The 26,362-nt window shown below is 40.0% G+C and overlaps 1 long non-coding RNA gene across 1 annotated transcript in view; it reads right to left on the bottom strand.

Annotated features, from left to right (window-relative positions):
- Positions 1-26,362, bottom strand: part of LOC131415042 (uncharacterized) — a 135,902-nt gene that overhangs the window by 19,471 nt on the left and 90,069 nt on the right. The gene's annotated exons all lie outside the window — the stretch shown is intronic.

Here is a 26,362-nt window from a genome sequence, read left to right as displayed (position 1 = left end):
CAAAGCCAGCTTTGATTATTTAATCTTCAGTCAATTAAGACATTTTTGAGTGAGGTTTTTTCTTTTTTTTTAATTTATTGTTTTTATTGATGTTTTAATGGTTTTTAACATTGTGAAATTTTGGGTTGTGCATTTTTGTTTGTCCATCACCATATATATGTCTCCCTTCACCTCTTGTGCCCACCTCCCCACCCCCACTGCCCCTGGTAACCACAGTCCAGTTTTCTCTGTCCACGTGTTGGTTTATATTCCACATATGAGTGAGATCATACAGTGTTTGTCTTTCTCTTTCTGGCTTATTTCACTTAACATAATACGCTCCAGGCCCATCCATGTTGTTGTAAATGGGAAGATTTTGTCTTTTTTTATGGCTGAGTAGTATTCCATTGTATATATATACCACATTTTCTTAGTCCAATCGTCAGTCGAGGGACACATAGGTTGCTTCCACTTCTTGGCTATGGTGAACAATGCTGCAATGAACATAGGGGTGTATAAGCCTCTTTGGATTGTTGATTTCAGGTTTGTTGGATAGATTCCCAGTAGTGGGATGGCTGGGTCATAGGGCATCTCTATTTTTAAGTCTTTGAGGAGTCTCCATACCGTTTTCCATAGAGGCTGCACCAGTTTGCATTCCCACCACCTGTGTATGAGAGTTCCTGTTTCTCCACATCCTCTCCAACACTTGTTGTTTTTTGTCTTGGTGATTATAGACATTCTACCGGGCGTGAGGTGGTATCTTAGTGTTGTTTTGATTTGCATTTCTCTGATGATTAGTGATGTTGAACATCTTTTCATGTGCCTATTGGCCATCTGTATATCTTCTTTGGAGAAGTGTCTGTCCATTTCCTCTGCCCATTTTTTGATTGAGTTGTTTGTTTCTCTGTTGTTCAGTTGTGTGAGTTCTTTCTATATTATGGAGATCAATCCCTTGTCAGATGTATGTTTTGCAAATATTCCCTCCCAGCTGGTGGTTTGTCTGTTCATCTTGATTCTGGTTTCGTTTGTCTTATAGAAGCTCTTTAATCTGATAAAGTCCCACTTGTTTATTTTTTCTTTAGTTTCCCTAGTCTGGGTAGGCATGTCATCCGAAAAGATTCCTTTATAACCAATGTCAAATAGTGTGTTGCCTATATTTTCTTCCATGAGTTTTATAGTTTCAGGTCTCACCTTCAGGTCTTTGATCCATTTTGAGTTAATTTTTGTTAATGGCAATAGTAGATGGTCCACTTTCATTCTTTTGCATGTGGCTGTCCAGTTTTCCCGACACCATTTATTGAAGAGACTTTCCTTTCTCCATTGTATGTTCTTAGCACCTTTGTCGAAAATTAGCTGTCCATATATGTGTGGTTTTATTTCTGGGTTTTCAATTCTGTTCCATTGATCTGTGTGTCTGTTTTTGTACAAGTACCATGCTGTTTTGATTTTGAGTAAGATTTTTTTGACAGAAGGGCAAACTTTATCTACACTATTGGAAATGAATTATTACTGATAACAATGGTTATTTACTGAGGTCCTAATATGTCTCAAGCCCTATACATACTTTGATTGCTCTGCTTCTCAGAACCCTACGGCATCCCAGGTGTGTTTACTGTTTCTCTACCACTCCTCTAAGGAACTCCCCAGAGCACACTCATATTTGACCTCACCATGCCTTCTCTCATTTAATTTAGCAGTAGATTAAAATTACAGAAGAAACTTGAATGGGTCTTGAGCCCCAGCAGGAGAAGGTCTAAAGTCTATCTAGGACAAATGGCTTAATGTTTGTTTCTGAGAAGTTTCCAGGGACCAAGACTCCACAACCTCCAGAAACCAGTTCTGTTGATTATTAATATCTCTAATCAATGATCTACATTAATTGTTTTCTTGTTGATTGGTTGATTGTCTGCTATATTACTTTGCCATATAATAAAATTTTTCTTTGTGTTATTTAAATAATTTTCACTTTATATCCACTTTTTAAATTTAGCCTTCTCTGGACTTCCTCATACATTGAAGATGGTAATTGTCACCTATTAGCATTTTCCTCTTCAGTTTAGATAACCTAAGTTTCTTTACTGTGTTAAAAATATTTAATACGTTTTGTGTTTTTTTTCTCCAGTTCTTCTCTAGGTTCACTTTATTAGGTAGTATAGTGGAAAGATGACTTCAGAGGTCCTGTGTGGTAAAGAATCATCTTTGTACTGTATTCAACATGAATAAAATCTCTATTAGTTTTGTGTTCAGTCTAATCTGGAATCTGAACCTTTCCTTCCTTCCTCCCTCTATTGTCTGGAATAGTTAATAATCCCAGACCTAGAGTTTTGCTTGTGGAAAGTGTTTGTTGTCTTTGTTGGTTAGTTGGCTTGACGTTCTAACAATTCAATTTATTTAGTAGATATGTGAGTTTTCCTATTTTATGTTATTTTTTGTGTCAGTTTCAGTATATTGGTTTTTTATAAAGTGAATTTTGACCTTTGATATCTAATTCACAGTCCTAAGTATTTCACAAAATGGTGTATCTCGTTAAGATCTAAGCACTCTGTAGAGGATATTTCTTATTTGATTTCTGATACTGGTCATCTGTGTTTCATTTCTTTTTTTTTCCTTAATCAGTTTTGCTAGTGGTTTATTAACTTTATTATTATTTTAAAAATAACTTTTAGCCTTTGTTTCTTTAGTATTTTTCTATTTCATTGATTCTTATCTTTATTATTGTTTCCATTCTGTATTTTTTCCAGTGTTATTCTCTTTTAATTCTTGAGACAGAAGCTGAGATTGTGGATTTCCTGTCTTTCTTCCATACTCATACATTCGTTTAAGGCTACACACCATTGCCTTCTAAGCACAGATGTAGCTGATATCTCTTGTCTTCCCTAGTGTATTTCTAAACTCTGTGCTGCAAGCCATGTCTGCCCCATAGGATCTCCAGCCCATGAGCCTGCAACGATGTCAGCCTTCGTGTGTCTCCATCCCTCTACCTGAAGCTCATATCTTCTGTCCAGTGTCACCATCTCATATGATTGCAGCCCATGTCTGACCTTTTGTGTTGTCAAGTTTTTCTCTCCCCTCTGTCCATACCACCTCTCAAAAGTCTCCATTCCTTGTTCCTGTAGCCCATGCCAACCCATATGAGTCTCCATCCCATCTCTCTAAAACCCATGTCAGACAACTAATGTCATTCTCTCACGTAATTGCAGCGCGTATCTTTCCTCGAGTGTCTCTATCTCCTGTGCCCACATTTGATACCAGACCTCACATGTCTCTCTCCTTGTGTCTGCATCCCTTTCCATCCCTGAGCATGCCTGTCCGCTGTGCGTCAGCCCACGCCAGCTCGTGTTTGTGTACGTTCTCTGTGCCTCCAGCCCATCTAGACAACCAGTGTTTTCATTTACTATTCCTCTAGCCCCTGTCCGAACTTGTGTGTTCCCTTACCCTGTGCCTGTAGCCCATGTGTGCCTCAAGTATCTTCACCCAGTGTCCCACACTTGGGTGTCATTCACCTGTTAAAGGATATCATGGTTCCTTCTAGGTTTTGGCCATTGTGAATAAAATTGCTTTTTAGATGTTCTTAGCGGTCTGTGTGTGGATGTATATTTTCATGGTAGTTGGAGATATACACTGGTGCACAATATAGTGACACTATGCTTAGCTTCACAAGAATTAGCAAGATGTCTTCTTAAAAGGTTATACTGTGTGTATTCCCATGAGCAATGAATGAGATTTCCTATTGTCCCACATCCTCACCAGTAATTGGTATTGTGAGTTTTTGGTTTTTAGCTATTCTACTACAAGAGTAGAGTATCTCATTGGTGTTTTAGTTTGCTTTTTCTTAATGCACAATGGATTTTATTTTCCAATAATTCCTTGTTGTTGAGCAATTTATATTTGCTTATTTCCCATGTATATATATATTTTTGGTAACTTGTCTATTCATATTTTGGTCTATTTATTTTAATTTCGGGAGTTTGTTTTCTTGTTGCAGCGTTTGACTGGTTCTTTGAATATTTTGCATGCAAGTCTTTCTGAAGATATGTGTTTTACAAATGTATTATCTTAGTCAGGAGTTGTATTTCCACTCTGTGAATGCTGTCTTTCCCAGATTGGAGAGTTTAAATTTAACCAAGTCCACATGATCAATTGTTTTCTTCATGGATTGTGCTTTTTGTGTTGTATATGAAAACAAATCATCAAACTATAAATCATGAAGATTTTCTCTTGTTTCCCAGTATGATTTTTATAGTTTTGCATTTTATATTTAAGTTGATGAGTGATTTTGAGTAAATTTGTGTGTAAGGTGCAAAGTTTGTGTCTTTGTTCATTTATTTCCATAGGGTCGTCCTTTTGTATCATCACCATGGTTGATGATTACTAGAGACTAAAAGACTAAGGACTAAAAGACTATTATTTTTTATGTTAGAGTGCATTTACTGTCATGACCAAGATCAAGTTGTCTGTACTTGTAGAGATCTATGTGTGGACTTTCCATGTTTTTTCATTTACCTCTGTGTATATTCATTTTAAAATATCACGGTCTCTTGATTATTGTATTATTGTAAAATATCACAGTCTCTTGACTTTGTAATTAACCTTGAAATTGAGAAGTGTGAGTTCATCAATTTTTTCTTCATCAGGATTTTCTATCTGACGAAGAAAGTCTGTATGTCTGTGTTATATCCAATGCTGAAAACTAACAAGCTTAAATAAGCTTTTATTTACCAAATATTATTTCATATCACGTTAACTGGAAAAACATTTGGATTTAGAAATAACTTTTCTAAGCACTTGCTTCAAGTTAATTGAATAGAGCTCTTAATTTTGACCATAACCTCCAGAGGTAAAATACAGTGCACATATAACATACATGTAGACACACACATATAAAGAAGAGACAGATGTTGGGGCCGGCCCAGTGGCTTAGTGGTTAAGTGCGCACGCTCCGCTACTTGTGGCCCAGGTTCATATCTCGGGCGGACACCGACCCACCGCTTCTCCGGCCATGCTGAGGCCGCGTCCCACATACAGCAACTAGAAGCATGTGCAACTATGACATACAACTATCTACTGGGGGCTTTGGGGAAGAAAAAAAGGAGGAGGATTGGCAATAGATGTTAGCTCAGAGCCAGTCTTCCTCAGCAAAAAGAGGAGGATTAGCACGGATGTTAGCTCAGGGCTGATCTCCCTCACAAAAAAAAAAAAGAAAACCGGTACTCAACTCGGCGTGCCAGTGGCAGTTTGGTGAGAAACTGCAGAGATAGATTGTATGTATAACTGAGATCAAATGGTATTTGTCTTTCTCTGTCTCAGTTATTTCACTTAGAATAATGACCTCAAGGTCCATCCATGACATCACAAATGGCAAGATTTCTTCTTTTTTATCGCTGAATAATATTCCATTGTAAATATATACCCCATTTTCTTTCCTTTTTTTTTTGTGAGGAAGATCAGACCTGTGCTAACATGTGCCAATCCTCCTCTTTTTGCTGAGGAAGACTGGCCCTGGGCTAACATCGTGCCCATCTTCCTCCACTTTATATGGGACTCCATCACAACATGGCCTGACAAGCGGTGAGGCAGTGCACGCCCAGGATCCGAACCCCGGGCCACCACAGCGGAGCACATGCACTTAACCACTACGCCACCAGGCTGGCACATACTACATTTTCTTTATCCACTCATCTATTGATGGACATTTAGGTTGTTTCCATATCTTAGCTATACAAATAATGCTGTAATAATCACAGGGGTGCATATATCTTTTCAAGTTAGTGTTTTCATTTTCTTCGAATAAATACACTGAAGTGTATCTATTTTTAATTTTTTCAGGAACCTCCACTGTCTTTTCCACAGTGGCCACACCAATTTAAATTCCCATGAACAGCACACAAGTGTTCCCTTTTCTTCATATCCTTGCCAACACTTATTATCTCTTGTCTCTTTGATGATCACCATCCTTACACGAGTGAGATGATAGCTCTATGTGGTTTTGATTTGCATTTCCCTGATGATTAGTGACGTTGATCTCCTTCTCATGTATGTGTTGGCTATTTGGATGTGTTCTTTGGACAAACGTCTACTTAGTCTTTTGCCCATTTTTCAATTGGATTGCTTTGATGTTATTGGGTTGTATGAGTTCTTTATAAATATTCTTATGGGTTGTATAAGTTTTTTATAAATTTTGGATATTTAACCCCTTATCTGATACGTGGTTTGTAAAATTTTTCTCCCAGCCTTTTGATTTTGTTGGTTGTTTCTTTTGCTGCGCAGAAGCTTTTAAGTTTGATGTAGTCCCATTTGTTGATTTTTTCTTTTGTTGTTTGTGGTTTTGGTGGGATATCCACAAAATCATTGCCAAGACCAATGTGGAGGAGCCTCTTGCCTATGTTTTCTTCTAGCAGTTTTACAGCTTCAGGTCTGAGAATGCCCAAAAGGCCGGGAGGAGCAATGTCCCTTTTGTTGGAGCTGAACAGATTCAGTCTCTCATTTCTCTATCAAGCAGTTTTGTTCAGACCTTATAAACACAATTCTTTCCAATTTTAAGCCAAATAAAAAAGGTCAGCTTGCCCCATTCACTCCAAAAGTGCCCCCTAGGCTCCTCTGGTCTAGGAAATACCCCCTGGGTTTCTATTTCCTAGGAATTCCCCCCTAGGTTCCTCGCACCTAGGGAATGTACCAGTACCCCCTTAAGACACCTAGCCTTAAGCCTTGAAAACAGCTCAAATAAACTCTGAACCGTTGACTTACAATAAGGAGGTCCGGGTTTCAGGAGAACTCACCAGGATCACCTGAAGAATGCAGTGATCTGGGGGGCACAATGGGCCCCTATTAGTACCCAATGCCAGTTCAGTATAGATTCCAGGTGGTCTCTGGTGGGTTTCTCTGAAATCCTGCCATGACTACACCAACAAATGTCTACGTCAATAATCCATAATCAATCTATAAATCAAAATTGGAGTGAGTTTATTATGAGCCAACTTTTGAGAACCATGGCCCTGGGGCTTCCTTCCATAAGGAGGGAAGAGCACCAAAGAAGTGGGGTGTTATACCATCAAAGAGCATGTATCACATAGGATTGTAATGTCCCTTTTACTATAGCGACAAGATCACCCTGTCAGATTGCCTAGCCAGAATAGCTATTGATGGACACAGCGGGGAGCAGGTCTGCTGTCTCGATGGGCTTGGCTGGTGTCGGGTCTGTTGTCTCGAACTGGGTGGTCATAGGATGACTGCAGCAACCAAATCCTAGCTTAGGGAGAAATGCTCATCCTTAAGGTACTGCCAATGAGGGGGAAGTTGCATCCTTATCTTACGGGCATTTACTCTTCTCTTTGGGACATGGGAAAACAGATACACAATGCAGGAGACAGGCCCTTTTGGTAAAACAAACTTCAGCCAAATTAATTTTACCCCAAATGGCTTTCTCATGTGCTCCAATATATCCTATTGCTTGCCATTTATTTATCAGTTCCTTAGTACTCATTGTGTGTCTGTTATGTATATAGAATATGTAATACCCTGGGGAAAACAGGCGTTATACCATATGGTGCCTGGAGGCAAGGAGCTTATAACCCTACTTGGAAAATAACTACATTTCTGAAGTGCTAAACAGAAATACAGCAGAGAAAAAGACATGCCTCAATGGTCGAGGAAATCCCACAGCAAAGTTATTAATTGAATGCAAAACTTAGCGACAGTCAGCACCAATGCCAAGAAAGCTCTGGAGACTCAAGTTTGCTCAACTAGCTTCTCACAACAAAGCAAAGATTCAGCACTGGTTCTGGAGAGACCTTGATGTGGACATATGGTGATGACTTTGAATTCCTCTGAAGAGAATTTTTTAATTTTTTTTTTTTTGTGAGGAAGATCAGCCCTGAGTTCTAACATCCATGCTAATCCTCCTCTTTTTGCTGAGGAAGACCGGCTCTGAGCTAACATCTATTGCCAATCCTCCTCCTTTTTTTTCCCACAAAGCCCCAGTAGATAGTTGTATGTCATTGCTGCCCATCCTTCTAGTTGCTGTATGTGGGAGGTGGCCTCAGCATGGCCGGAGAAGCGGTGTGTCGGTGCGCGTCCGGGATCCTAACCCGGGCTGCCAGTAGCGGAGCGCGCGCACTTAACTCCTAAGCCACGGGCCGGCCCTGAAGAGGATTTTTTAAACACAGGAAATAATGTGTGATTATTCTAACTAAACGTAGATTTTTAAAATGTCAAAACGAGTGGTACCCCTGGTTTGTTATTTCTGAATAACAGCTGTCATTGTCTTAGCTCTTTCCGCATAGTGTTTACTCCTGCCTCACACCAGCCCTATGAACAGGGCCAGGGCGGGTATCATTCCTGATTTCCTGATGAGAACGCTGAGGCCTTGTAAAGTTAGGACATCTGTCATGGTGCCAGTATTGATGATACCCTAGGATTTTTGTCTACTCTGTATTTTTTATCTTCTGTAATTGCCGTTAGGTTTCGATATAACTGATAACTTGCTACCTTGATTTTTCAAATGAAACCCACAAAGGTTGTGGGTATCTTTTGGTACCTTATTAAGCAAATGAGGAAAATGAGATTACCAGCTACAGCTGCTGCTCATATTGACAAACCATTTCATTTATTTTTCTACCTGACAAGCGTGTTCATTCAATAGACATTAAGTGGCTGTTATGCAGTCATCATCACATTGTCAAGAGTGGGGGGATTGACAGGACAAGTGTGCACACTTCTCATGCTGAGGAGGCTTTCATTGCACTTGAGGGAAGATGAGATACACTCAGGAAAGTGTTAAGCCTCCACCCTTCCAGACAGCACAACATTATTGTCAAAACGAGGAGTGCAGGTGTGCCGTGTCTGTGTGTTGATTCCAGAGGGGTCCAGGTGAGCTGGGGCTTCAACCCGACTTTACTGATTGATGAGACTCTGTGAGGGGAGGACCAGGGAGGGCCTTCTAGTGGACTGGAGCTAGACTCAGGAAACAGGGAGAGACGATTTTGCGGGGAGGACGGGAAGCATGTAGAAAAATATAAGTGATAGTCTGGTTGAAGAGATGGCATCTGTAGACACTAAAAAGCCATGAAAGAAATTGTGTTTTCCTTATTTTCTGCTACTGGATCCATGAGGTGAAGGAGAGGTTTTGAGATTTCATCACAGCACTGCAACGTGTGACAGTCTTGGGGTGTGGCTGAAAGTCTGGAGGACCAACTGAACTTTCCATATATATATAGTTTATATGGGGTTGTATAGAGTGCTTATAGCATACTTTGTATTGGGGTGAACCTGCAATCCTAAGTGAAACCATTTATCCCTTTGGCTGTTGGTGTTGCCTGTTTTATATGGAGCCAGTGAAGTACAAGATTGAGTGGCATTGTATTAAGATGATGATGCGCTCTAGGCAAGAGTCCCTTCATCAGGGGATGTGCAGCTTGCTACCCGGATAAATGCCCGGCTACACCTTCCATGAAAGTTTCACATGATACAGACATGAAGGAGGCAGGATCCTGTGTCTAAAGGCTGGCAACAGGCAAGGAGACGTTTTCCTAAACCAGCAGCTGGCACAGCGCTGTCAGGACATCACGCCTGACATCCTCTCTTGCCCGAGTCATACCTTCTTCCACTAAGTATGAAGATATTCTCTGATGTTTTGGCCAATCGACATGTATGGGATGCCTTCAGTTTCACCAATGAAAGCTCATTTGTAAATTCATGCTAATTAAATGAACCACTCATTTCACCAGTGAAAAGCTATTTCTGATATTCAGTAAGCTAAGTAGCAAAGCCTCTGATGCTTATCAAGATATGACTAGCTTATGGGCCGGCCCCATGGCTTAGTGGTTAAGTGCGCATGCTCCGCTACTGGCGGCCCAGTTTCAGATCCCGGGCATGCACCAACGCATCGCTTCTCCGGCCATGCTGAGGCTGCCTCCCACATACAACTAGAAGTATGTGCAGCTATGACATACAACTATCTACTGGGGCTTTGGGGGAAAAATAAACAAATAAAATTATTAAAAATAAATAAATAAATAAAAGATATGACTAGCTTAAAGAGACTTGAATAGCTGAAACGCACAGCCACGTCTGAAATGTGACACTTGCTGATACAAGACTAGCTGACCCCTGGAATCTGAATTCTCTATTAGGGTCAATGACTGTCCCTGAAGGTAAAGCTTGAACTAACTGATCTATGCATTGTGTATTACCGTCAATACTGAAGAATATTTTATGAATTTTTTAATTTGTTAAAAAAATTACAGAAAGAGCATCTCCTGTCCATCAGCTAATTCAGTCTACTTTATAGTCTCAACACGATGACTACAGTATGTTTTTTGTTTTTAATTTGCTCTTTACCTCTGCCACACAGTTATTCTCTTCTCTTTGCTTTATAATCAACAAAGGTTTAGGGAAATATACGTATAAGTAAGTGAAATATCATGAGGAGAACCGAGGACAAAAAATGCATATGGGAAAGAATCAACCCTGCTGGCTACACATAAGATATGGGAAGGTAACTCACTGGTTTGTCTACTTAATAGTACGTAGCTGTGGGAGATCAAGATTTGGCCACCCTGAAATCTATCTCTTTACCTTGGTTGTTTTCTCTGAGGACATTTGACCTCCCCCACTAACTGCCTAAAGAATTTGACATGGTGGCTCCTTTCTGGAACAGATCTATCATGATGGCTGTAAAGATAACGTAGGGTAAATGTTACAATAGGAAAGGCACCGACAAGCCCCTCTTATCAGAAGTTCTGTCTCTCTGGCCACATTCTCTGGATGACACTGCGAAGAGTTGCCAGACAATCATTTACATTTATAAGGGAAATCTCCATTTGTAAAGGTATCTCCCTCTCTGTTTGGAGAAGAGAGGGGGATAAGCTCATCTCTAGTGACTTGTCAATGTGGAAGGTGAGGCCTTGAGCTACATAATAAAACTTACTCTTGTTTACTGTGCTTTAGTGGTAATCTCCTGTAACTGACTCCCTCCATCCCCAACACCCTCCTTTGTCATTGGCTGAAAAAAGATATTTAAGACTAGAATTTCTGCTATTGTGTTGAGAAACACAGTGTCCCTGCTTTCTCCCATGTATACATGTTATTAAACTTGGTATTATTTTCTCCTGCTAACCTGTCTTTTTGATTATTTGGCCAGCCAGAAGAACCTTAAGGGAAAGGGCAGAGGGAGATTATCCCTCTTCCCCCGACATAGCACAGACAGCACTGTACTAGGAATCTGGAGACAAGCATCTGAGCATATAGTTCCAACTCAGCCACTAAGTAGCAGTCAGACTATGGATGACTTAACTTGAGAAATCGCACTTTTCATTTACTGGAAAATGAAGAGGTTAGGCTCTACAACCACTAAAATTATTTCCAACTCCACAATTCTATGCTTCAATAAGTCAACAATCAAAAATTATATTCCAAAGTACCTATGTTCAGAAACTGTTTTTCCCAGACACTCTGAAATTAGAAACTATCCGGGAAATAGGATATGTTAAAATATTGATACATAGGGCCGGCCCCGTGGCTTAACGGTTAAGTGAGCGTACTCTGCTGCTGGCGGCCTGGGTTCGGATCCTGGCTGTGCACTGACGCACCGCTTCTCTGGCCATACTGAGGCTGTGTCCCACATACAGCAAATAGAAGGATGTGCAGCTATGACATACAACTATCTACTGGGGCTTTGGGGGAAAAAATAAATAAATAAAATTTAAAAAAAAGTAATTCAGAACAAAAACCACCATCCTAGTTGATGAATATTTAATGGGGACTCTGTCAGTCCCAGAGCTGCTGACAGAGGCAGTTCCCAAAGCTCCAGCAGGTCCCGGGAGAGGACAGCGCTGGTAATCAGTGTCGTCAGAGTTTGGATGAGGCGTGGTCATTCTGTGGATGTTAGAACTGAGTGGAGTGCTCAAATGCAGCCCAGTGACTCTAGACCTGAGCTCGGCTCAGAAGCCAGTTGACTTGTCATTCGCTCTGAGCATGGTGTCTTCTGTCTGCTCGTGCCCCTTTTTGCCATTTCTCATGCTTCTCCTGACTCTTTCTCTTTCCTACACCTTCTTTCTTATTTTTTCTCTCTTTCTTACTTTTACTCTCTATTATATTCCTTCTCCTTATCAATTTTTTCTTCCTTCTCTTATTGTTCTCATTCATTTTCTTTTTACTTTGTAGTACAGTTACTCTGTACATCACGTTCATCTTAAAATCTTGACCCTCTACAACTTTTATACTTCAGCTAGCTATTTTGAAGAAAGTGTTTTGATAAATTTCTTTTAGATGTTATAACATGGTGATTCAAGGAGATAAAAACTATCACGAAAGGAATGGGGATGGAGAATGAATTCAGTTCAGGTAGCCATGGAATTAGACAGAGGGAAACTGAGAGCTTAGGTGTGGGTGTTCAAAATATTTCTTGATACATCTTTGTAGTTCATTGGTGTGGTAAACTGCACACAGTCTTATTTACTGTTGGAGCCCAGAAGTTTGCTCCTCTGGGCAGGTCAGCAGGTCTCGCTCGGCCTATAGAAAAGAAGCTAGGAAACACTGCCTGCATTTCTAATGTAAAGAACTGTTCGTGTTCCACCAGGAGATCTTTTGGGCTCTTCCCTGCACTATCTGAATAGAAAAAGAGGAAGAGAAGCTTTTCTCCATCTGCACAAAACCGGGACATTATCTTGAGTTTGAGAGGATTTGCATGTGACTGAAAACAAAGTGTTCCCGAGTTTGGATTTGCTTTAACAAGATCTATTGGCTGGCTTTGATGTTAAAGGTCTTTATTCAAAATTGGCTACCTCTAGTGTTAAGTTCAGAGTTGAGATTTGTGAGTATAAGAAAGAAGAATCCCTTTTTGATTAACTCAGTGAAATACAATATTTGGGAAAATGGTTATATTTGATGGCCACTTGTTAATATTCTGTTGCCACAGTGACATCTGTTGGTAAGTGACTACTTCATGCTATTCTCGATGATTTCTGTTTGAAAGACACACCCTGAGCTTGATAAATAAATGGCAAGCAATAGGATATATTGGAGCATATGAGGAAGCCATTTGAGGTAAATCTAATTCAGCCTGAGTTTGTTTTTCCAAAAGGGCCTGCCACCTGCATTGTGTATCTGCTTTGCCATGTCTCAAAGAGAAGAGTAAATTCCCTTAAGATAAGGATGCAGCTTCCCCCTCATTGGCATTGCCTTATGGATAAGCATTTCTCCCTAAGCTGGGATTATAGTGCTGCATTCATCCTGTGACCACCCAGCTCCAGACAACAGACCTGACACCAGCCATGCCCATGGAGACAGCAGACCTGCTCCCTGTTGTGTCCATCAATAGCTATTCTGGCAGGGCAACCTGGCATGGTGATCTTGTGGCTATTGTAAAAGGTACATTACAATCCTACGTGATACATGCTCTTTGACGATACATAACTGCTCTATACATCCCACTTCTTCAGTGCCTTTCCTTCCTTATGGAAGGAAGGCCCAAGGCCATGGTCCTCAAACCTTGGCTCATAATAAATTCACCCCAATTTTGATTTGTACATTGGTTACAGATTATCGACGTAGACATTCCTTGGTGTAATCATGGCAGGATTTCAGAGAAACCCACCAGAGACCACCTGGAATCTACACTGAACTGGCATTGGGTACCAATAGGGGCTCATTGTGTCCTCCAGATTACTGCATACTTCAGGTGACCCCAGTGAGTTCTCCTGAAACTTAGACCTCTTTATTTTAAGTCCACGCTCCAGAGTGTATTCAAGCTGTTTTCAAGCCTTAAGGCTAGATGTCTTGTCGGGGGAAGAGGGAGAATCTCCTTCTGCCCTTTTCCTTAAGGTTCTTATGGCTGGCCAAATAATTAAAAAGACAGGTTAGCAGGAGAAAATAATACCAAGTTTAATAACATTTATACATGGGAGAAACTCAGAAATGAGCAACTCGCCCCTCTGTCTAAGCTGCTTGCTTAAGTATTGCAGCTAAAGGCGAGGAACATGTTGGGAGTGGGTAGTGGCCTGGGACTTCAGAGGGCAGGAGGACAATTCTTTTCAGGGTCATCTATAGATAATGTGGTCAGGGAGAGACAAAGTTTTTGATAAAAGAGGCTTGGTGCCTTTCCTATTATAACCTCTATCCTACATTATCCTTACAGCCGTCATGATAGATCTGTTCCAGGAAGGAGATACCATGTCAAATTCTTTAGGCAGTTAGTGGGGGAGGTCAAATGTCCTTCAGAGAAAACAATCAAGGTAAAGAGATATATTTGAGGGTGGCCAAATCTTGATCTCCCACAGTCTTAAGGTGGTGCTGGTACATTCTCTAGGTCAGAGGAACCTAGGGAGGAATTCCTAAGAAAGAGAAATGTAAAGGGAATTTCATAGGCCTGGGGAGCCTAGGGGGAACTTTTGGAGTGAATGGGGCAGGGTGACTTATTAATATGGCTTAAAATTGGGAAGAATTATGTTTATAAAGTATGAATAAAACTGCTTGATAGAGAAATGAGAGACTGAATCTGTTCAGCTCCGAAGAAAAGGGACATTGTTCCTCCCGACCTTTCATGAATTCTCAGGCAACTGAGAATCTCAACGGGGGTGTCAGAGGCGAACACCACGACGTGTAACGGTCCTTCCTATAGGGAGCTCCACTATCATTCATGTTAATTAATCACAGGTTCGTCCAGGGACGCACACAGGAGGGTTGGTCACCCGGGCTCCACACCCCCATGGCAGTACCTAGACTGCGGGCGGAAGAAACTGAGGCACATAAGAGAGTGATTACGACCTTTCTTTAGCGAGAAACACTCACAAGCAGTACACTCTTGACCCACTACACAGTCCCTAGAAATTGTTCAGACTTTGTAGCAAAATAAAAGAAAAGAAAAGCGGGAAATTGAGTTTGCTGAACCGTTCCCGGCTGGGCGGCCTGGCCTCTGAACCCAGGAGACTTGCCCAAGTGCTAAGACAGCAGGGGGACTAAGACTGAAAGAAAAAAAAAAGGTTAAGAAGATTTCTGCAGATAGAAGCTAATAAATTTTCTAAAACAACGGCTATAAAATCTTTGTTGCATTTGTCTGTTCTTTATGTGTGCGTCTCTACATGTATGTTGTATGTGTGTGATATCTTACCTCCGGAGGTTATGGTCAAAATCCAGAGGTCTATTCAATTAACTTGAAGTAAGCACTTACAAAAGTTGTTTCTAAATCCAAATATTTTTCCAGTTAACGTGATATGAAATAATCTTTGGTAAATAAAAGCTTATTTAAGCTTGTTAGTTTTCAGCACTGGATATGATGCAGATATGCAGCCTTTATTCGTCAAATAAATTGATGTTATTTCTATTACAAAACTGGTCTCAAAAATAGTAAATGATGGCTAATATTATCTAATGTCTCATAAAGTCTTGTAGGCAATCTAAATAATTATTGAGGGGCCGCCCCGTGGCTTGGCGGTTAAGTGCGCGCGCTCTGCTGCTGGTGGCTCGGGTTCAGATCCCGGGTGCGCACCGATGCACCACTTGTCAGGCCATGCTGTGGCGGCGTCCCATATAAAGTGGGGGAAGATGGGCACAGATGTTAGCCCAGGGCCAGTCTTCGTCAGCAAAAACAGGAAGATTAGCATGGAAGTTAGCTGAGGGCTGATCTTCCTCAGAAAAAAAAAAATTCATTAGGTATCTAGGTCATTTCCAAATAAGATAAAATATTGGACATTGATTGCTAAATATAGGTTTATCTACTTTTGGCTTATTACAGAAAAACTAAAAGGTGTTTTGGGTCTATTGGTAAACATGTCTTGTGTTTTATTTAGAAGATTGTACTATAAGGTAACATGTTTCGCAAAATTATAAAAAGTGTCCATATAAATTTGTCAAGCCACAAAATGCTAAAGTAAAAGAAATTTTATAATTGCTTACTTAGTTTTTACTTAAAAATTAATGTTTCTAAGGGTTAAAAATTTCTAATATGTGATTACTCTACTAAAAAATTAAGAAAAATATGTTTGTATTCAAGGAGAGTAAGATGTGTGTTTTCATTAAGAAGATATGAAAAATGGAAATATTTTTGTTTGGTTAGGAAAGATAAATTTGCCCTGAAAAGTACTAGAAGGAAAAAAAAAACAGCACATGGCACAAATTCTGAATGTAAACAAAAAGTTATAGAAGGTTTGTTGAAGAGAAACCCTGAGGAGTTTTATACACGGTCAAGTTGGTTAAGATTAAACTAAATCCGATTAAGTAAATGATTTTTAATATCAAAAGTAAGCTGGTACAAAATTCAAATTTGGTCTTCTTCCTTTTAAAAGGATAATTTTATTCTACTCTTTTTTTTCTTCCCCCAAAGCCCCAGTATATACTTGTACGTCAGAGTTGCACATCCTTCTAGTTGCTGTATGTGGGACGTGGCCTCAAAATGGCTGGAGAAGCAGTGCGTCGGTGCGCGTCTGGGATCAGAACCAGGGCCGCCAGCAGTGGAGCGTGCGCACTCAACCGCTAAGCCACAGGGCCGGCCCTATTCTACTCTTAATCTACTCTTGATAGAGGTTATTACATAAAAAGATTTTTCTTCACCTTTGAGTTAAGTTTATCTAAAGAACAGAAATCTGTTTTGTTAAGGTAATTTCCTATGTTCAAAAGACTGAGGTTTCTCTATTAAGGTCTTTTTGACTGTTTAACTGCTGTTTGTTAACTAAGCATGGTTTCACTGCGACAAGAGCAGCAACTACTTGATCTTGTCTGACCAAGTGTTTAAAACCCTTCTATATTTTTGAAAATCTCCCCAAAATTCATATCCTAAATAAAGTCTGTCTAATAACTTTTTTCTTTGAGAATTTTCAAAGGGCCCTGGCAATTCTCAAGCAAATTTTATCTCTTCCTATAAAGAGGGAGATACTAAACTAATTAGACTTGTTAAGTATGCTAAATTGCACGGGTAGCATTGTCAAGTAAATGAGAAAACTTCTTAGGTTATACTGCGTAGGTAAATATTACTCACTATTTTAACCCTACCATCTTGCTTCCAACATTACAAGGGGAAGGACCACGACTGCATTCTATTTAATTTGGTTTACAGATGGGTCTTACTTAAGTGATAAGCAAGATATTACCAAGCTGGATATACTGTCCAGCCTCGAGAATGCCTGTGTGAGGGAAGAGGGAGAATCCCCCTCTGCCTTTTCCCTTAAGGTTCTTATGGCTGGCCAAATAATTAACAAGACAGGTTAGCAGGAGAAAATAATACCAAATATAATAACATGTACACATGGGAGAAACCAGGGACAATGTGTTTCTCAACACAATAGCAGAAATTCTGATCTTAAATACCATCTTTACATAAAGACAGAGGAGGATGTTGGGGGTGGGGGTGTCAGTTACAGGAGATCATCACTAAAGCTCTGTAAACAAGAGTAAGGTTATTATGCAGATTTAAGGCCTCACCTTCCACATTGATAAGTTTCTAGAAATGAGGTCATACCCCCTCTTCCCAATACAGAGAGGGAGATACCTTTACAAATGGAGATTTCCCTTATAAATGTAAATGTTTGTCTGACAACGCCTTGGCAGGGCCATCCAGACAATGTGGCCAGAGAGACAGAACTTCTGATAAGATGGGTTTGTTGGTGTCTTTCCTATTGTAACATCTATTTTACATTATATTACAGCCATCAGATAGAAGATCTGTTGCGGGAAAGAGTTACTATGTCAAATTCTTTAGGCAGTTAGTGGGGGAGGTCAAATGTCCGTCAGAGAAAACAATCGAGGTAAAGAGATATATTTCAGGGTGGCCAAATCTTGATCTCCCACACCTGCTAATTCCTATTAAATCTGCTAACCCAGTAAAAGACTTCTTTCCATAGGCTTGAAAGAAATTGCCACCAAAGAAGAGAAACAGATATAGCAGTCAAAAGGGGGAGTTTTTGACACCCCCTCACAGATGTGGTTTGCACCCAGTAAAAAAAACCATAGTACCTATTGGAGCACAATTGCCACTGCTCCAGCATATACACCAATGAACCCGTTGGGCACCTGAAAAGATAATTTTGTGGGAAGACCAATGCTTTTAAAAACCTTCTCCCACAGCAGCTTATAAAGCTATACTGATTGTGCTATATGCCCAAAATATCATCTAGGGACACTACTACATGAATCACAAGGCCACTTTCCCTTTACTAAGGGACCCTTTGAGGTATATCAATCGGACTTTGTCCAAATGCCACCATCTCAAGGATAAATGTATCTTGTAATGACTGCATGTTATCACATTGGGTTGAGGCCTTTCCTTGCAGAAGAGCAATGGCTCTAATAGTAGGTAAATTACTATTAGAGAGAATAATTCCTGTTTGGGGAATTCCTGCTGAGTTACATAGTGACCAGGGAACTCATTTCACTGGACAAATAATTAGTCTATTTGTAATATTGGGCCAATGATACAGCATTTCCACTGCACTTAACATTCCCAATCCTCAGGATTGGTGGAAAGAACTAACGGCACAATCAAAACTCAATTGGCAAAGCTTTCAGGAACATTTCATCTCATGGCTGAAAGCTCTTCCACTACCGCTCCTCAATCTTAGATCCACGCCCTTTGCTAAACATCGGCTGTCTCCTTTTGAGATAATAACTGTAAAGCCTATGCAATTAGATAAAGAAATGTATGGATCAACTTCACGTAAAGAAAATATCTTAATTACTTCCAAGGTCTCATTGAGACACTTAAAAATATATATATATGAGAAGTCGGTAGCCGATTCTTTTTACAGAGCCCTCCCAGACCTTAAGGATGATAACCTAGAAAATTTATTTATCAGAAGAGACATCAAATAAAAGACTCTACAGCCCTATTGGAAAAGACCATACCAGGTACTTTTAACCAGTTCGTGCGCTGCAGAATCAAAAGACATAGACTCATGGATTCACATTTCTTGTTTTAAAAAGAGGCTTTTACATCTAAGCGCGTTACAGTTCCTATTTCTGAAAGCTGACTTCAACTGGCCAATACGAATATCTCCAAACCAGGACGAGAAGAAGACAACATCAGTTATAGACAGCTGTCCCAAGACTCCAGACCAGGACTGTATTCCCAACCTTAAATCCACTCATTTAAACCTTTGTTATGCTTAAACTGTATACCTATTTTATAATTGTTACATTTAAGATTTTCATAATACTATCATACTTAAGGAAGGTCCTTGATTTGGAACAGACTGGTCTTAAAGTCCAGGCATTTATCGGGTGGCTCCTAATATAACTTAATGGTTGTATAGAACAAATCTCTGGCCTTGACTACTGGCCTGATGGCTAAAACACTGCACCCAATCTTCCCTTAAATGCAGGGAAGGATTCACAGTGACAACTGCTGCCAACCTGCCTCTGCTTAAGGCCAGGCGGGCTCATTCAGTGTTCCCCTGGTATGACCACCGAGCAGCTAGCTATATTTGTTCCTTTTTTAGGGCTAAATGGTGTCACATCACATACAGAAGCCCTTAATGACAGTCAAGTAGGAATTGCCTTATTAAATACTAAAATGTCTTTAATAAAAAGACTGTCCTTCAAAATAGAATGGCCTTAGATATTTTAACTACATCCCAAGGTGGTACATGTACAATCATTCAAACTGAATGCTGTGTTTTCATACCTGATGAGTCTTCTAATGTGTCGTCTCTGCTAAAGCCCATGAAAAAGCAGGTGAATGCCCTAAGCGAGCCTGCACCCGGTCTTGAGTTGTTCGGTTGGCTCCCTTCTGGTATTGGTTCCCTTTTTCCATCTGCATTGCAATTCCTATTTCTATTACTTCTTGGAATTCTTGTACTAGCCATAATTTTTAAACTAATTGCTGTTTTCTATACTCAGTGCTGTGAGACTGTCATGTAAGCTGGAGTAATGAAAGCTGAGGTGGTCGATTGATCTTATAACCTTGGACCAACTTCCTTTTTTCATAGGGGCTATGCCTAAGAACTCATTTTACACTAATCTTTTCAAAGATGTTAAATTATTATCATTGTTACTGTACTTGTTCTATAATTGTGAATAGCGTAAATACAAGGATTCATAAAAAGCACAGATACAATGTTTGTGCAACAACCTAAAATTAATCCAAAACCCATGAAATGCTTCCTCTATTAATATATATATACCTCTTTGCTTGTCCACTATATCCAATTAATTCCCCCCAAGGTGGACAACTGGGCAAATAAATGAGATAAAAGCCTGGCACCGAGGGACATGAGGGACCCAGGGCAGGCAGCAACCACTCTGGGGCCGAGGGACAATATTTTGATCATTCAATGCTTTCTATCAAAAGATTATAGATCAAAAGGGAGAAAATGACAAATAAATGGCAAGCAATAGGATATATTGGAACATATGAGGAAGTATGGGGGAAGTATTGTTTTGGGGTAAAACAAATTTGGCCTGGGTTTGTTTTTCCAGAAGGGCCTGTCACCTGCGTTGTGTATCTGCTTTGCCATGTCCCAAAGAGAAGAATAAATGCCCTTAATATAAGGATTCAACTTCCCCCTCCTTGGCATTTCCTTAAGGATAAGCATTTCTCCCTAGGCTGGGATTTGACTGCTGCACTGATCCTGTGACCACCCAGCTCCAGACAACAGACCTGACACCAGCCACGCCCTCCCCACTGTGTCCATCAATAGCTATTCTGGCAGGGCAATCTGGCAGGGCGATCTTGTGGTTATTGTGAAAGGGACATTGCAATCTGATGTGATACATGCTCTTTGATGGTATATAACAGCTCTGTACACTCCACTTCTTTGGTACCCTTCCTTCTTTAGGGAAGGAAGGCCCTGGGCCATGGTCCTCAAAAGTTGGTTCATAATAAACTCACCCCAATTTGATTTATGGATTGATTATAGATTATTTACGTCGACATGTTTTACAAGTAATATCTTGAAAGGAAAAAACAATAAAGCAGCAGCCCTGCATTACACATGAAAGTTGTGCTCCCCCTGGAGGGAAAATGAGGATACAACATTGGTCAAGTACTTGATTTTATAATCCACTGGTGCCTTTCAAAAATATAGCTTTATTATTGTAAGAGTAAAGATATCCTTAAGAATAGTGCCACAAAACAGGTTTTCCCAGCTTCTTTTTGTCAACTATGAGAGTGACATCAGCCTGGGGCACTTGAAGAGGCATGGTGGACTCAGCTGAGGGCTATTTAATTACTGTGAGATGATTAGCCAATAGCAAATAAGATGCAGCATGATTAAAAAGAGTTAAAGGGACATAAAGTTGGAAATAATTAGGAAAAATAGTGCCTTCAAAATATCCTCTCATTATTTTATAGCATTTTTTTTGAGGCATAACTAGGATAGTATGTTAGATTTTTCTAAATCTTTATCTCCAGGACATATATTACTGAGTTCTTCATTAAATAAGATAATGCCAAAGAAAACCTGGACAAAAGTATTCTGTACTATCAACAAGGACAAAACATGTACAACATTGCTCTATATATTAATATTCCAGCTGTAATAGTTAAGATATATATTCATGTGAGTAAAATTATAATGAATTTCTATTTTTCTCAGGCCGTGAACCATGGTAAAATATATAGTAATAAGCAGAAAACCTGATGAACTAGGTGATTTAAAACACCTGATGTTACAGCTTGGACATTCAAGGGTGAAATAGATCAATTTAAATTTCACACCTTCTGCTTTCCTTGTAGCCAGTGAAGTGTCTGGAAGACGGAAAGCACATAAAATTAATTGAGAGTTAAGAGTATTTGGAAGCAGTTGAGGTTAAGCCCTCAACAATGGTGGCCCTTACTTCTGGAGCCATTGACTCTTTGTCATAAGTTTATTGTATAGACGAGTTCTCTCCTTAGATGATTTGTGTATGTTTCATAGAAGAGAGACAGGGCAAGAGAATTAACTATCACTCCACACCGGTTGTGGAGTGATATATATTACCTCATGCAATTCTTACAGTAATCCTTTAAAGTCACTATTATAATTCATATTTAACTGATAAACAAAACCATGTTTAGGGGCCTGCCCTGTGGCGCAAGCGGTTAAGCACACGCACTCTGCTGTGCCAGCCTGGGGTTCACCAGTTCTGATCCTGGGCGCGCGCCAATGCACTGGTTGACCAGACATGCTGTGGCGGCGTCCCGTATAAAGTGGAGGAAGATGGGCACGAATGTTAGCCCAGGGTCGGTCTTTCTCAGCAAAAAATGATGAGGATTGGCAGAAGTTAGCACAGGGCTGATCTTCCTCACAAAAAAAAATAAAAAAGACCATGTTTACAAAATTGATCAAGGGTAGAGGGAAGATCTGAACATCAGTCTGTTGGGTTTTATGCCTCTATTCTCTCCACTGTGATAAAAATGGTGCTTCAACATGGGTACTCACCATCTGGCTATTTAATACCAGCTCCTGCCAACATCATTGGATGAGATGAGATGAGAAGTTTACTTCCAAAGTTAACCTATTATATTTAAACTATACTATTTATGAGTCAAATGTCAAGTCATATTTTAGAGGCATAGAGAACAACTGATTACTTCTCCTACACATTTTTCAGTTTTATTATAACTTTGTTGTGCCACATTGTGTCAACTTTGTGTCAACTTTACCAACTTTAGTGCTTCACTGTTCTTTTTTAAAACGCTTACAATTTCATTTTCCATGTAAAGCACCTTGCTGTTTTCTTCTTAGTCACTAGATGGCAGTTTTGTATGTCTGTAAATTACCACTGCAGCAGGAAACAAGAGGTCTTAAGCCAGTTTGCTCTGTACAAATGATGGACATAGGAGGATTTCTGGTCCATCAAGGCTGCCTGTGTTATTCTGTGGCTGTAACAGGGATATCCAGGACTGCTTAGTCAGAGGAATGAAGCAGAGTCAGAAAGCATCCTCTAAGTTCTTCTTCAGATGTGAGTTCAGGCACTTACCCTCTCACCTGAGCACACTGGAGTTTATTGAATGCGTTCTGACTCTTACTCTCACCCTCTAGTTAATAAGTCTGGGAGATCCATACACCTAGAAAAAACACACGACTCATAAAGCCTTTTCTCAACTAAATGGAGTTGAGGCCTATGGTGCTGCCCGAGAGTCTGATGCTTAAAGCAAACGCAGCTGGTGCTCATGTGGAGGGAAAGAGCGTCAGCTACCCCTGGAGGGCTTTTACTGATGCTCCTATGGAATGAGCAAGTTTAAAATAAAACCACATTGCTTAAACCTCACTAACTGATTATTTTATTTTCAAGTAATATGCTGTGAAAATCTGCTATGTCTAAGAAACTATTTCATAAAACTGAAACAATTCTGTTTTTTATTCTCTGGTATTTGAAATACTATTAAAACTGTAACTCCTTTAACATTCTACAATATACAAACAGGCAAATATCAATTATATTCTCTAAAAATGTTTGCTCCCATGTTAAAGATTAATATATGGTAGCAAAACGGGTTACCACCCAGTTTTTAACTAATTTTTTGCTTTTGAAATTACATATAAAATTTGTGTTTTGAAGTATTTTCCTAAAACTCAGCAACTTTCCGATATAAATAGACTAGTTGACAGGTAACTTTAATGAAATTTGATCTTTAAAACTCTAGCTTTGTGTAAGAATTGATAATATCAAGCAGTTGAAAGTTGGGTCTCTCCACATTATGATATTTATTAATTGTGAATAGCCACATCTATTACAAAGTGCTGAATAATAAAAAGAAATTAAACAATATCAGCCTTCTCTTACCCCACATGTACAGTTTATACGCAAATAAACTCTCAAAGGTCAGGAAAATGCTTATGATTTCAGCTAACTGGTAAAATACTATCTCATTCCAGTTTTAAACTCATTTGAAATTGACTTAAAACTCTTCTCTTAGGATCCTGCTCTGATCAGTGCCCCCTGGTCCCCTCAATGTCTCATTTGATTGCAAACCTATCTGAGGAATTGAATATTCTTTTCCATTTGTTCTCTATAAGGTATCTGTGATAGTGCTTTTTATACAATGACCACTTGGTACAATTTATTATTAGTTTCAGAAACATCTTTGGCCGGCCTTGTGGCTTAGCGGTTAAGTGTGCACGTTGCACTACTGGCAGCCTGAGTTCTGATCTCGGGCGCGCACTGACGTACCGCTTCTCTGGCCATGCTGAGGCTGCATCCCACATACAGCACCTAGAAGGATGTGCAACTATGACATACAACTATCTAGTGGGGCTTTGGGGGAAAAAAAAGGAGGAGGATTGGCAATAGATGTTAGCTCAGATCTGGTCTTCCTCAGCAAAAAAAAAAGAGGAGGATTAGCATGGATGTTAGCTCAGGGCTGATCTTCCTCACAAAAAAAGAGAAACATCTTTATTTAGGAACAAATCAAGGAAACAGATATGAGGAATGTGGGGTAGCCTAGTTGATGGTGCTTGAGGGATTCTTCACGTGTCTCAGCATAGAAAAATTTAAAGAGTAAAGCAGCATTGGTCAGATCAAAAGTGTGGGGTGAACATAATTCTGAAGGAATAATGATGGAGACGTAAAAACAAGAAGCCACTTGAATTGCATAGGAAGGTATTAGACACATCAAAGGGCTGGGGGAAAACCTTGTTTAATGTGAGTTCTTTCTAAACTCTAAGGCAAAAAGTAATATGAATTTACATGGTAATTATAAACCACAAAACAATTCACAAGACAAGTAAACAACTAAAGTAGAAACCAAAATAAGAAAAATAGAGGTTAAAGGAGAGAGGATAGAGCTGGTTGGGGTCAGAAAACATGGCTTAGTCATCCTTGAAGTCTCCCTCAGACTCTGATCATTCTTAGTGCTCAGTAAACACTTTGAGCCCATAAGCCTGGGGAGGGGCAAAGTGAGAGGTGGTTGGGAGGGGAGACAATGCAAGGATACCCTTGTGGAGGCACTGACATTGAAAATCAGTGACATTTTGCCAAGGTGTTTACCATAATATATTAAGGATTATTCTGGAAAGTTAAGGATTTTTCTGGAATGTCCATTTTCATTTTATGGAAACTCCAAGTAGCCCAGAGAACGATTGAGACATTTCAGCTTTAGAAATAAAGAGAGGGGCCAGCCCTGTGGCACAGCGGTTAAGTGCCCGTGCTCCACTGTGACAGCCCCGGTTCACAGGTTCGGATCCTGGTGCGCACCGACATACCGCTTTGTCAAACCATGCTGTGGTAACATCCCATATAAATTAGAGGGAGATGGGCACAGATGTTAATCCAGGGCCATTCTCCCTCAGCAAAAAGAGGAAGGTTGGCATCAGAAGTTAGCTCAGGGCTGATCTTCCTCACAAAAAAAGAAAGAAAAGGAAATAATGAGAAAATTTTCTGTCAGTTTTAAGAATGAAAACCAGTTAGCATCTGGAAAACAGTTGCAATTTGAGATCAGAATGTGGAGAAAGAATTAGATGTCACAAGTTGTTTTTGCTTTTATCTAGGGCAGTAAGGCTTGCGGGGGGAATGAAGTTCCATCTTGGCTCTATTGAGTTTGAGAAGGTGTAAAATTCATTTGTTCTGGGCAACACTGTTGACCTGCGGAGAAAGACAAATGGTTCAAGCAGCTAATCTAAAGGCATGACCTATATGTGCAAGGTATTTGTGGTAGGTATTGAAGGAAATACAAAGAATTATAAGGTTCCAAGCTCCTCCACATACATGAAATGGCTTGCAAGATGTCACTTGATTCTGCCAAGGTATTTAGTGTATGTTGTATTAGAGAACCTAAAAAAAATGGGAATGTTATCGAGAAATTGTAATTAAGGACAGCTTCTTAGGAGAGGTGGACTACATCAAGTCCTCAAAGGGACCACTTTTGGGCAGGTGGAGGGAAGAAAGTGTGAGGATTTCAGATGGGGAAAGAGAGGAAAGGTACAGACGTAGAAAGGAACATGGCATTTGGGCATGGGGGTGGGGAGGCCATGACAGGCACAGTCTTCCCGTGACTGAGAGGGAGCTCAGTTTCCTCCTCTAGGAGCCCAGCACTGCTTCCCACCTCCTGGCCTCTTCCACCTGCAGACCCCACGCCTAAGCCAAGGCCTATCTTATCTGGATCACTGCCTAATCTCCCAACAGGTCCCTTTACTTCCAGTCTTAATTTCTTCTAATCTTTCCTCCACAATGCCTCCAGAGTTACCTTCTAGAATCTAAATTTGTTTAAATGTGACATCTGCTTATACTATTTCAATGACTGCTCAGAGCATTGGAGAGAACATTCAGACTCCTGAGCTGGACACTCAGGCTTTCCCTTGCTGTCCTCATCTTTAGCCTCATCACCCACTGTTTCCTACATGTTCGCTTTGTTCCAGCCTTAAAAATACCCCCATATTCTGAAAGCTTTAGCATCCTTTATATCTGCCTTTTTTATGTGTGTCTACTGCACTCCTACCCCTTGTTTAATCAACTTAATTCCTATTTCTTAATCTAAACT

The sequence above is a fragment of the Diceros bicornis genome, chromosome 15, assembly GCF_020826845.1.
Source record: "Diceros bicornis minor isolate mBicDic1 chromosome 15, mDicBic1.mat.cur, whole genome shotgun sequence".
Taxonomy (NCBI): domain Eukaryota; kingdom Metazoa; phylum Chordata; class Mammalia; order Perissodactyla; family Rhinocerotidae; genus Diceros; species Diceros bicornis.
This window is presented reverse-complemented; position numbering and strand designations above follow the sequence as displayed.